Genomic DNA, 14,354 nt, shown 5'->3' on the forward strand with positions numbered 1-14,354 from the left:
TCAGAATCAAGCATTCCAAAGAGCCGTGTAATAAATAAATATATATATATATATATATATATATTAGTGGTGGGCCGTTATCGGCGTTAACGTGCTGCGTTAACGTGAGACTCATATCGCGCGATAAAAAAAATATCGCCGTTAATCTATTCTCAAAGTTGGGTTGGGATAGGTCTAAACTACGCAAGATATGATGACTTTCACTTTGATATTTTAGCGCGGATGACGGATATCTAGTTGAATTGCACTGTAGGGGGCGAGAACGAGTCTTCAACTTTTGTGAAATTACCACATCAAATGAGACGCGCAGACATTGATGCAGTTATGAAGCCGCTTCAGGGCAGGTGTGTGCGTTGCTAGACCCTTTTTACTGGGGCACGTGCCTCAGTGAAAATCTGCTGTGCCCCAGTAAAATCTCAAGTTTGAGTTATAATTTACTTTGATAATCCCGAAATAAAGACATTATACTATATGCAACAACTGAATTGACGCTTCTAAAAGCAACGCAGTTTTTTGTAAGATGCACGCAGATAGGCTATCCATACCCGCGCGCCTGTATATTTTACTGGAACGCGCACGTCGTACAGCCTTTTGCGCAGAAGTACTTGGTTACACAAGTTTGTATAGTTAATTGTGTTTTAAATGCAATTGTCAAGCAGTTTGTAATGCATTTTGGAAACAGGAGATGAGCGCCTGGTCTAATGCGCCACCTGGCTTGAGAAACCCGTTCTCAAAGACTTACTTTTAGTCATTATTTGGGTAGCACACATATTCTGAATGCTTTCAGAAGAATTCAAATTAGCCATTTTAATCTAGATTAATTTCAAGATTTAATCTAGATTAATCTAGATTAAAAAAATTAATCTATGCCCACCACTAATATATATATATATATATATATATATATATATATATGTATATGTGACCCTGGACCACAAAACCAGTCTTAAGTCGCTGGGGTATATTTGTAGCAATAGCCAAAAATACATTGTTTGGGTCAAAATTTTAGATTTTTCTTTTATGCCAAAAATCATTAGGAAATTAAGTAAAGATCATGTCTATGAAGATTTTTTGTAAAATTCCTACTGTAAATATATCAAAATGTAATTTTTGATTAGTAATATGCATTGTTAAGAACCTAATTTGGACAACTTTAAAGGTGATTTTCTCAGTATTTAGATTTTTTGCACCCTCAGATTCCTAATTTTCAAACAGATGTATCTCGGCCAAATATTGTCCTATCCTAACAAACCATACATCAACAGAAAGCTTATTTATTGAGCTTTCAAATGATGTATACATCTCAGTTTTGTAAAATGTAACCTTATGACTGGTTTTGTGGTCCAGGGTCACATATATATATATATATGTAATTTATTTAGGTATATTTATTTATTTTGTGTCATCAGTAACTATCTTATGTTGTCCAAATCAAAATTAGTCTAAAGCCACAAAAGATCAGCATTAGCTGTTGTTTAGCAGTTTTCATGAAGTGACTGTAGATGAAGTGTCATCATCCATGTTTACAAACTGAAACATGAGAGAGTGTGTGCGTGCGTGTGTGTGTTTGCACACAGTTTGCTTATTGACTTACAGCATAATAATGATGTGCGGCGCTGAATAATAAATGAAGATGCACTGACGTTCTCCTGGGGAGGATCCTGATTATCAGTTTAACAATCAACATCACGAATCACCGTCCCGCCGGGGACACGATACGCCCATGAATATTTATGTCTCATTATTGTTATCATAACTCACGGCTAATCAAACGCTCTCTGTGTCTCTCTCTCCATGTATTCGTGACGACGGCTGCTTCTTCTCGGCTTCTTGACCTCCTCCTCCTCCTCCTCCTCCTCCTCAGGTAAGAGAGCTTCAGATGCTTCAATCTCGAGTGAGGCTCATATTCAGTCAATATTGAGTCTGATCGGGTTGCAGGACTCTTTGGAGCTCATAGCCTGAAGCAGATATTGTGGCCTGTAGAGCAGAAAGCAGATCTGAAGTGACGTGGAGTCAAGAGCTTTCAGGGTATTTTTCCTCTTCGGGTCATAAATCAAGTTTAGGATTCACATTAGAACTGATTTAAAGGCCACGTTCTTGGACGATGAGGATGATGATTCTGGTTTGGGCCTCGTTAGAGAGAGAACTGTAATCGCTCAGGGATTTCATTGGACTAATGGGAAGCTTGTAGATTTTGCTGGATGGGAAGTATTTGTGATGTGTTTTTTTTTTCTAATGATAATATTCATGATGGATGAAGAGAATCTGAGATGAAGCTGTGGATGAGTCTTGATGGTTAGATCTTGGGCCAGATTCACAAGACATTATTAAGAGAAAGTAGTATTCTTAAATAGGAGTTTCTTCTTATTTTCTAAGAGAGTAAAGTCGAAATACTTTGAGAATAAGGTCCAAATACTACAAAAATAAAATCTAAATGCTACGAGAATAAAAAGCCAAAATACTGTGAGAATATGGTCAAAATATTATGAGAATAAAGTTGAAATACCACAAGAATGAAGGCTAAATACTAAGAAGGTATGGTCAAAATACTACGAGAATAAAGTCAAAATATTATGAGAATAAAGTTGAAATATTATGAGAATAAAGTTGAAATATTATGAGAATAAAGTTGAAATATTATGAGAATAAAGTTGAAATATTATGAGAATAAAGTTGGAATACCACAAGAATGTAGCCCAATACTATGCGAATAAGGTCAAAATACTACAAAAATAAAATCTAAATGCTACGAGAATAAAGCCAAAATACTGTGAGAATATAGTCAAAATATTATGAGAATAAAGTTTGTAATATTATGAGAATAAAGTTAAAATACCACAAGAATGAAGGCTAAATACTAAGAAAATATGGTCAAAATACTACGAGAATAAAGTCAAAATACTACGAGAATAAAGTCAAAATACTACGAGAATAAAGTCAAAATATTATGAGAATAAAGTTAAAATATTATGAAAATAAAGTTTGTAATATTATGAGAATAAAGTTAAAATACCACAAGAATGAAGGCTAAATACTAAGAAAATATGGTCAAAATACTACGAGAATAAAGTCAAAATACTACGAGAATAAAGTCAAAATACTACGAGAATAAAGTCAAAATATTATGAGAATAAAGTTGAAATATTATGAGAATAAAGTTGAAATACCACAAGAATGAAGCCTAATACTATGCGAATAAGGTCAAAATACTACAAAAATAAAATCTAAATACTACTAAAATAAAGTCGAAATATTATGAGAATAAAGTTGAAATATTAATCATTTTTTTAAAAATTCTAATTTAATATGTTCCCTTTTTCTTTTATGTCTTTTATTATGCACAAGCCAGAATAAGCATGAATTTTGGCATAAATATTGTCTTACACTGAGTGACAATTGCAACATTATTTCAACCAAACAAAAAAGGACCACATTTGGTTTTTGACCATTGGAAATGTGTACATTTTAATGATTTACTCCTGGAGCCATATTGAAATTCCAATATCTCTGGGCATTAAATAGGGCATTAAAAATAAAGATGCCAAAATGAAATTTTATTAAGACCCATTATCTAAAAGGGCATTCAAATATCTTTAATACTTCTTGAGTTACAGGCATGGAAACTTTGGAGAAAAAAGTAAAAAAAGTGCTGTTTTTCCATTTTTTAATGGTCACCATTGGTACATAATGCAACAAAGATTGCTAAAGACAACAGATTTCACTAATAGCTCTACCAATCTCTGTGTAAAAATAACATTATGATGCTGCCATCTTTCTGAAGTAATTTTTACCCCCTTGTAACTTGACTCTGAATCTAAGGTGTAAATTGGCATTTTGACCTCCCACTACAAAATAGTGGATTACTCAGTAAATATTCATCAAGGACATTTGTGACCCTGGTCCACAAAACCAGTCTTAAGTCGCTGGGGTATATTTGTAGCAATAGCCAAAAATACATTGTATGGGTCAAAATTATTGATTTTTCTTTTATGCCAAAAATCATTAGGAAATTAAGTAAAGATCATGTTCCATGAAGATTTTTTGTAAAATTCCTACTGTAAACCTATCAAAATGTAATTTTTGATTAGTAATATGCATTAAGAACTTAATTTGGACAACTTTAAAGGTGATTTTCTCAGTATTTAGATTTTTTTGCACCCTTATTTTCTAGATTTTCAAATAGTTGTATCTCAGCCAAATATTGTCCAATCCTAACAAACCATACATCAATAGAAAGCTTATTTATTGAGCTGTCATATGATGTATATTTGTGACCCTGGACCACAAAACCAGTCATAAGGTAAAATTTTACAAAACTGAGATTTAAACATCATATGAAAGCTCAATAAATAACCTTTCTATTGATGCATAGTTTGTTAGGATAGAACAATATTTGGCCGAGATACATCTATTTGAAAATCTGGAATCTGAGGGTGCAAAAAAATCAAAATACTGAGAAAATCACCTTTAAAGTTGTCCAAATTAACTTCTTAACAATGCATTTTACAAATCAAAAATTACATTTTGATATATTTACAGTAGGAATTTTACAAAAAATCTTCATAGACATGATCTTTACTTAATTTCCTAATGATTTTTGGCATAAAAGAAAAATCTAAAATTTTGACCCATGCAATGTATTTTTGGCTATTGCTACAAATATACCCCAGCGACTTAAGACTGGTTTTGTGGTCCAGGGTCACATTTAATATTTTGGCTTTCATCACTATACATGTCTATCTTTCTACGGAAAAAATATTAGCAAAATCAAAAATTTAAGGCGGGGGAATATTTTGAAATTTGGTTGATTTGACACAGAATGACCCTTATATTTAATGTGCTTTCTAAAGACATAAAATCACTTTTGTAAATGACTTTTGATGTGCATGTGCATCTAGACAGAACTTTCAGAATCTAAAATCAGATTTGATTCTTTCACATAATGCATGCAGTCAGACTGCTGTGTGTCTGTATGATAGTCAGTGTAGGCGTGTGTGAGATCAGCTGCTGTGTTTATCTGATCTGGCCGCTGATGTTTAGAGATATTAGCACGTCATCAGCTTTGACTAATGCTTTCCGTGTCGTGTAATGTGGGACGGTGTCAGACATGAGCTGACGGACTGAAGTCTCTCGTGAGATGTGTCTCTGGCAGCGTCACACGTACAGCTCTTCATCTGCCATCAGACGTGTCCCAGCAGGCCGCGCTGCTAATTAACAGCACGTTATTGATCCGCAGCCAGCCCGCCGCCTCTGCTGATCAATATTAATCATTATAGCGGTGAAATGAAGCAACAAGTAGCCCAAGTGCGGTTAACATACTTGTTGATTTATTGTTTAATGCATGCATGTCTCAATATGACCGCAGACGCTCGTTCATTTTCAATGTCTAACGAGAAATTTTTTTGTATTATCATTTATTATTAATTTTTTTTTTTTTGGTAAAATTTTGGTATTATTGGCATGCATACATAGATGCATACACTACCAGTCAAAGGTTTTTGAACAGTACGATTTTTACATTACAAAGTTTTTTATTTGATCCAAAATACAGCAAAAGCAGTAATATTGTGGAATAATTTTACCATAAAAAAATAGCTTCTATTTGAATATATTTAAAATGTAATTTATTTCTATGATCAAAGCTGAATTTTCAGCATCGTTACTGCAGTCTTCAGTGTCACATGATCCTTCAGAAATCATTCCAATATGCTGATTTGCTGCTCAAGAAACATTTCTGATTATTATTAATATTTTAAACAGTTGAGTACATTTTTTAGCATTCTTTGATGAATAGAAAGATCTAAAGATCAGCATTTATCTGAATAAAAACTTTTATTACAGTATGTTATTATATGACATTATTATATTACATTAAATAACATATAACAGAGTTGTAAAGTATTAACATATTGCAAGAAAAAGTCATAATTGTGAGATATAAAAGTCGCAGTTACCCTTTTGACTTTATTTCTCACAATTGTCAGATTATATCCCGCAGTTCTGACTTTATATTTCCAATTCTGAGATAAAAAGTTACAATTACCAGTTAGAAAGTCAGAATTGTGAGTTATATAGTCAGAATTGTGAGATATAAAGTCAGAATTGTGAGATGTAAAAGTCGCAGTTACCCTTTTGACTTTATTTCTCACAATTGTCAGATTATATCCCGCAATTCTGACTTTATATCTCCAATTCTGAGATAAAAAGTCGCAATTGCCAGTTATAAAGTCAGAATTGCGAGATATAAAGTCAGAATTGCAGGATAAAGTGTTGTAATTACGTTTTTTTGACTTTATTTCTCGCAATTGTCAGATTATATCCCACAATTTTGACTTTATAACTTGCAATTGTTAGTTTATATTTCTAATTCTGACAAAAAAAGTTGCAGTTGTGAGTTATATAGTCAGAATTGCGAGATAAAAAGTCAGAATTGTCAGATATAAAAGTCGCAGTTACCCTTTTGACTTTATTTCTCGCAATTGTCAGATTATATCCCGCAATTCTGACTTTATATCTCCAATTCTGAGATAAAAAGTCGCAATTGCCAGTTATAAAGTCAGAATTGCAGGATACAGTGTCACAATTACCTTTTTGACTTTATTTATCACAATTGTCAGAATATGTCCAGCAATTCTGACTTTATATCTCTAATTCTGAGAAAAAAAAGTCAGAATTGTAAGAGAAAATTTGCAACTGCAAGTTATTAACTCAAAATTGTGGGATAAAGTGTCGCAACTACCTTTTTGACTTTATAACTTGCAATCCTGACTTTATATTTCCAATTCTAAGAAAAAAGGTCACAATTGTGAGATAAAAAGTCTCAAATGTGAGTTATACTGTCAGAATTGTGAGTTATAAAGTCAGAATTGTAGAATAAAGTGTTGAAATGACCATTTTTATTCACGTAATTCTGACCTTTTAACAAGCAATTCTGACTTTATATCTCCAATTTTGAGAAAAAAAGTCAGAATTGTGAGATAAAAATTCACCATTGTGAGTTATAAAGTCAGAATTGCAGTATAAAGTCTCGCAGTTACCTTTTGGACTTTATTTAGTGCAATTTTCAGACTATATCCCACAATTCTGACTTTATAACTTAAATTTTGAGGGAAAAAAAGTCAGAAGAGATGTGAGATAAAAAGTCGCAACTGCGAGATATAAAGTCAGAATTGTGGGATAAAGTGTCGCAGTTATGTTTTTTGACTTCATTTCTCGCAATCGTCAGATTTTATCCAAGTTATAAAGTCAGAATTGCACAATATAATCTAACAATTGCGAGAAATAAAGTCATAAAGGTAATTTCAACACGTTATTCCACAAATCTGACTTTATATCTCACTATATAACTCGCAATTGTGACTTTTTAATCTCACAATTCTGACTTTTTTTCTCTCATTTGAAGATATAAACTCACAATTGCGAGTTATAAAGTCAAAATTGCAGGATGAAGTGTCGAAATTACCTTTTTAACTTTATTTCTCGCAGTTGTCAGATTATATTCCGCAATTCTGACTTTATATCATGCATTACTAAATCGCAATTCAACAAAGAAACCTAAAAAAAAAAAATACTGAGCTGTTTTCAACATAATAATAATAATAATACATTTTTGGAGCAACAAATCAGCATATTAGAATCAATTCTGAAGAATCATGTGACACTAAAAACTGGAGTAATTATGCTGAAAATTCAGCTTTGAAATCACAGGAATAAATACATTTTAAATAAAATTTTTAAATATGTTCAAATAGAAATCAGTTATTTCAAATAGCAAAAATATTTCAAACTTTTACTGTTTATGCTGTACTTCAGATCAAATAAATACAGGCTTGGTGAGCAGAAGGGACTTCTTTAAAAATACTAAAAATCAGAAACTTTTGGTGTGCATATTTATTTTTTGCAATTATAACATAATTATTATTGTAATATATTTCTAATGCAATTAGAATAATAAAAGTGTATGCATCATGTTAAAAAAAAGGAAATATTACACTTGTTAGAATGTGTACACTTAACAGTCACATTATTGTATTATAATTATATTATTTTATATATACAGAATTTCACACAGAAGTCATCAGTCTGAATTATGAACCAAATCATTGATGTTAGTTGAAGATAGTGGTCTGCTGCAATTTTCTGGCAATATACTGCAAATATGTAGCAAACATAGCACTGGATGTTCTTGTAGAAAACACAGAATGGCTCCTGGATGTTGTTGTTGTTCTAGCTCTTGAGAAAGCAGCGGCTTTGACTTTCCTTTTGGCTCTGTTTTTTCCCTCTCAACCATTTTTGGCACTTTGATCCCATTGGCTGAGGTGATGCGAATCACATGCGTGTTCGTCCAATCAGAAGCGGGCAGCGCGCTAATCTAACATGCAGAAAGTGTGTCCCTGCAGGATTGGCCCACGGTTGATCTCTTGACACGCGTTCATGGCTGCATTTGCCATGCCGTTTGAAGAGCGAGTGCTGGCAGAGCCGCGACTCAGGAGCGCTGCCAAATGCCTTGTGTGTGTGTGTGTGTGTGTGTGTGTGTGTGTGTGTGTGTGTTCAAGTGTGTCAGCAAACACATAAAGCCCTCTTCACCAGCTAAACGGATTGTAAAAAGCATTTTTTGTGCGTTTTCTGTGCATTTTTTCTAGTGTGAGTGTGTACATCTTGCGGCACATGCATCTTTAGTCTTTTTGCTACTTTTTCCACAGTCATTCCTGGTCAAATAGTTCGTTTTATTTTGGTTTTAGTTAGTGAGCAGTCTGATTTAGTGGATCTCATTCCTCTGTTTTTATGTACACTGTAAAAAAAAAACAAAACGTAAAATTTACGGTAAAAAACTGGCAGCTGTGGTTGCCAGAATTTTACCGTAAAAAATATGGTAGCAATGTTTTACATTTTAAGGTTTTCACTTAAATTTACAGGTAAATACCGTAATTACATACCAAAAACCGTAACTCATATAATGGTAATGTACCTACTTTCTGAAGCACTGAAATCTGTTTTGTACCTTTGTAATACAATGATGACAACATCAGATGATGAACCAAAGTCCATCACACGGAGGTTTTAAATAATAACATATATAGAAGGTGCACAGTGTCATTCACACTAACACTAAACACTATCATGGTAACACACATAAAACTGAAATAATGCAAAAAATATTAATTTAACGACATTAGATGTAACATACAACCCTAATGTACAAAACTGCCAAGAAAAAAAATTAAGATGAAGTTATTTCAACAACAAAAAAACATCAAATAAAAAAATTAAATTCAGGGAATTCTGGGAATGTCAATTTACGGTTATTCTTTTTCACTTCCAAAAACGGTATACTACTGTAAAATTAAATACAATGTCCAACACAGTTTTTCACTGTATATAGAAGGGGAACTTACCGTTAACCATTTCACAGGTTTTGACCGTAGCATTTTTACAGTTTTTTACCGTTAAATTCACTGTCATTTTTCCCGTTTTCCACGATTTATTGATTGCAATCCTGCATAATTTGTCATTTAAATAAATATCACAAAATAATCGCTTGGTCAGTGCACACACAGAAAGTCACCTGCAAGACACACTTTAATGGTCAAATACACATACAATTACAGTATTCTGAAATGCCCATGTTGGTGAGTGTTCATGTAAACACACCTGGGTATTTCTTAAATGTAAATATTTTGGAGAATATCTGACATGTATCCAGGTACTGAATCTGTGCGTTAGGTCTTAAAGTGACCACACTCTAATAAACCTGCTGCTGTTTGTGTAATTAAAGCAGTTTTGCAACCTGGAGCTCTTTAACAAATAAATTGTGTTTTAAATTGAACAAAAATCGCAAAATGTTCATTCCTGGTGTGATTTTCCAAATGAGTGTTTCGGTTCATATAAAGAGTTTAGTTCCACAACACGATAAACGGCATTTCCACAGTTCCTTCTTTATGCAAAACGCAATATCCGCCGTGTTATTCTGTCATGTTTTCTCCCTACCCTCTTAAAAATATAGGTGCTTCATGATGCCATAGATGAACCTTTTTGTTGTTCTATTTCTATTCACCTTTAACATCTGAAGAACCTTTCTGTTTCACAAAAGGTTCTTTTTGGAGAACGAAGTTTCTTCAGATTATAAAAAGGTAAGAAAGAGATGGTTCTTTAAACAACCTTTGACTGAATGGTTCTTTGTGGAGCCAAAAATGGTTCTTCTATGGCATCGCTGTGAAAAACCTTTTAAAGCACCTTTATTTTTAAGAGTGTATCTTTCCAAACCGCGACAAACGCCAGTCTCCAATACATCCGCTCAACCATTCCACACATTGTAAACAGTAATGGCCTCGAATACACTTGGCATCCTAGTTTTCCTCATCTACTTTGTACTTTGTGATCAACAAACAAACGTGAGGAGATTAAGAAAATGCATATGCATGATTTATTGCATTTCGTAAAAAAAAAAGTTGCATTTGTGAGTGAAAACTACTGCGTGCGACTATGAGAAAATATTTGCACTGAGGGGAGCTTCAAAGGTTTCTACGTGTTTTTGCAACGCTGAGTAATGTATCACAGACATATCTGACGAATCCTTTCATAAGCAAAGTCTAGAGAGAGTGTAAATAAGAGATTGATTGTGCAGTGTAATGTTAGAGAGCTTTGTTGATTGTAATAGAACTTTGTGAGATTGCAATGAACTAAAATGAGTGACAGCTTTTAATGAGTTTGTAAATGAGATATTGATTTAATAGATCATGTGACACTAAAAACTGGAGTAATGATGCTGAAAATTCAGCTTTGAAATCACAGGAATAAATTAATTTTAAATAAAATTTTAAAATATGTTCAAATAGAAATCAGTTATTTCAAATAGCAAAAAATATTTCAAACTTTTACTGTTTATGCTGTACTTCAGATCAAATAAATACAGGCTTGGTGAGCAGAAGGGACTTCTTTAAAAATACTAAAAATCTTACTGTTCAGAAACTTTTGGTGTGCATATTTATTTATTGCAATTATAACATAATTATTATTGTAATATATTTCTAATGCAATTAGAATAATAAAAGTGTATGCATCATGTTAAAAAAAAGGAAATATTACACTTGTTAGAATGTGTACACTTAACAGTCACATTATTGTATTATAATTATATTATTTTATATAAACAGAATTTCACACAGAAGTCATCAGTCTGAATTATGAACCAAATCATTGATGTTAGTTGAAGATAGTGGTCTGCTGCAATTTTCTGGCAATATACTGCAAATATGTAGCAAACATAGCACTGGATGTTCTTGTAGAAAACACAGAATGGCTCCTGGATGTTGTTGTTGTTCTAGCTCTTGAGAAAGCAGCGGCTTTGACTTTCCTTTTGGCTCTGTTTTTTCCATCATAAACGGATTGTAAAAAGCATTTTTTGTGCGTTTTCTGTGCATTTTTTCTAGTGTGAGTGTGTACATCTTGCGGCACATGCATCTTTAGTCTTTTTTCTACTTTTTCCACAGTCGTTCCTGGTCAAATAGTTAGTTTTATTTTGGTTTTAGTTAGTGAGCAGTCTGATTTAGTGGATCTCATTCTTCTGTTTTTATGTACACTGTAAAAAAAAATCCATAAAATTTACGGTAAAAAACTGGCAGCTGTGGTTGCCAGAATTTTACCGTAAAAAATATGGTAGCAATGTTTTACATTTTAAGGTTTTCACATTTTAAGGTTTTCACAACAGTTAAATAAACGAGGAGTTAATTTTAAGTGACTTACATTGTCTGACTATAACACTATTGCCTGAAACAAGTCACAACTGAGCCGCTGTGCATCTCTATTTAAACACAGCGGTGTTTCGTTTATGAATGAACGTGCATTTTTTAAAAGAATCTAGAGAGTCGATGATTCAATTTTCCGTTTATAAAGACTTGCATTATTCCTGAATGAATCAGCCGTTCAAACGAATCAAATGAATGAATGATTCAGTGATTAACTCAGTGACTTGCTGCCACCTGCTGGCAGATTTAGTTTCATTTTTAAAGTATCTTTTCAGTTATTTAAAAATTCTATATTCAATATTTTATATTTAAAACATTCATCTCAACGTGAATTTATGAATTTGATTGCATGCATTCCATCTCTGAGCCTCATTAATCACGAAAATACACCTACAAACCACTTTTGTGTTCTTCTGTCCCACCTCTGTAGTACAAATTAATTTTGTTAATACTGATTTCATTTGATTGGTAACTTACAGTATTCTAATTCTACTTGTTCTTATTCTGTTGTTTTAATTAGAATTTTTTATTTTTTTTTAATTTGACATAAAAGAAAAAATGCCATTACAAAGGTAAAAACAAAATTCCCCTTTAATTCACTTTAAGGAGTCAAATATCACGCTAATTTTTATTAGATGATTTTTTGATTGTTGATTAAAAGGTGCTCCTAAAATTTTAACTGCTACTAAAAAGAAAAATAAGCATAGATGTTGGATTAATTGCGTGTTGGGAAAAAAATTATCCGTTTTTAGTACAAATCTTTAAAAATCAAAATCTGGTCGCATTACAAGTAATGTAAGTTACGTAATAATCCAAGTAACTAGTAAAGTAATGCATTACTTTTTAATTGACAAGAAAATATCATCAAAATATATATTTTTCAAATAAGTAACTTACTTTTTCCATCCATTTATTGATTAAATGCTCTCCTGTCCCCAAGTTGAGAGAAATTGTGAGTAAGATGTTACTTTAGTTCTAGAATAAATGTGAACATGCATTAATTCATCTCACTCACTTAAAAAAACAGATACAGTATTCCTCAAAGTGAATAAAAACACTGAAATTCAACGCAAACCTGCAATAATTAAATATGTTAAATAATACAAATATCCTTTATGTGTTTAATCCCATTTTATTAATCGATGTCTTTGCTGCCGACCTTCAGTGATCCAATTCATCCATACTAATAAGCAAAAATTACTCAAGATAATTTTAATATTTGTTTCCTTTTTTTTTTATTGCTGAAGACATTTTTCTTCTGCGGTCTACTGTACAGATGTCAATTTACTTTTCTCTAAGCCTGAGGCTTTTTTTGTTAAAAGGCTTTTACATTTGCCAAAAATAGAAGTTCATATTAAAAACAAACAAGCAAGCCCTGCCCAGATTTAAAAAGTAACGCAAAAGTAACGCAATGCGTTACTTTTCATAAAAAAGTAACTAAGTAACTAAGTAATGAGTTACTTTTTTAGGGAGTAAGTCAATATTGTAATGCATTACACTGATTATAACCTAAAGATGCCAAACAGAAAATAGTGGTTTTCATCTTGCCACTTTCTCGGTACTCAAATTAATCCAAATGGATTTATAGTGTTTTGGAACCAAACTCTTCATATTCACTTCCAATTTAGCCTCAGCTCCCATCTTTTCTGGGTCGGTGTGAAGCGAGTCTCTAGTGTCAGTGAGTTTCAGTGTTTTTTAAGGAAAGGTGACAGCGCAGGATCCGTGGCTCAACCTTTCCAACCTCGTTAGGTCCATTTCCCCGTCACAGTCTGTCCTGAACGAACAGAGCCGCTGTGTTCCTGCTGTCGTCTAATGAGCAGCTCTGTGGATTTCAGCCGTTCTGCTCAATCCTGAGGAATCTTTTTTCTTTCCGTATGTGATTTTAGTTTAGACTTTAATGCACAAACTGAGCACAGGCTGGCATATAAGCGCAGAAACACGCAGCGTCTTTTGTCAAACAGTCATGCGTTTTCAGATACTTTATGCTTCTCTTCTATACTCAATATCAAAAGCATCACACAGAGAATCTCTTGCCATATTGTACATTCATACATTTACAAAGTCATAAATAGGTTTGATTTAAATAATTTTATGTGCACCAAACACACACACATACATGTATATATGAAGTTTATTTGCAAAAACAGATACACTAAAGAAAGAAAGAGAAAAAGTAGTTTCAACTTTAATTTAAAATTTTAAGTTTACTCAACTCAAATATCCACGTTTTCATGTAGTACAACTTAACATTTTAAACTGACTAAACTTACAATATTAAGGCAACATGAACACTTTAAGTTGAATCAACTTTTCTTTTTTCTTTTTTTTTTTACAGTTTTTTACATTTTTCAAAAATCATGTTTTTATTTAAGATGCATTGATTTATAATTTTGAACATACTTTTTGTTTATTTTTTTTAAATAATAGCAAAATTTTTAAATGTTAGTTTATTTACAATTATTGTCTAAACAAATATATATTTTTTATATTTTATATTTGATTAATTTGAATAATTTTGCATTCATTAAATAAATGTTTTGGAGTTGATTTTTTTTAAATCATGTTTTTAATAATTATTTTATATCCAGTAGTCCATCTTAAAGAACGGTT

This window comes from Garra rufa, chromosome 15 (genome assembly GCF_049309525.1).
Source record: "Garra rufa chromosome 15, GarRuf1.0, whole genome shotgun sequence".
In the NCBI taxonomy this organism is placed as follows: domain Eukaryota; kingdom Metazoa; phylum Chordata; class Actinopteri; order Cypriniformes; family Cyprinidae; genus Garra; species Garra rufa.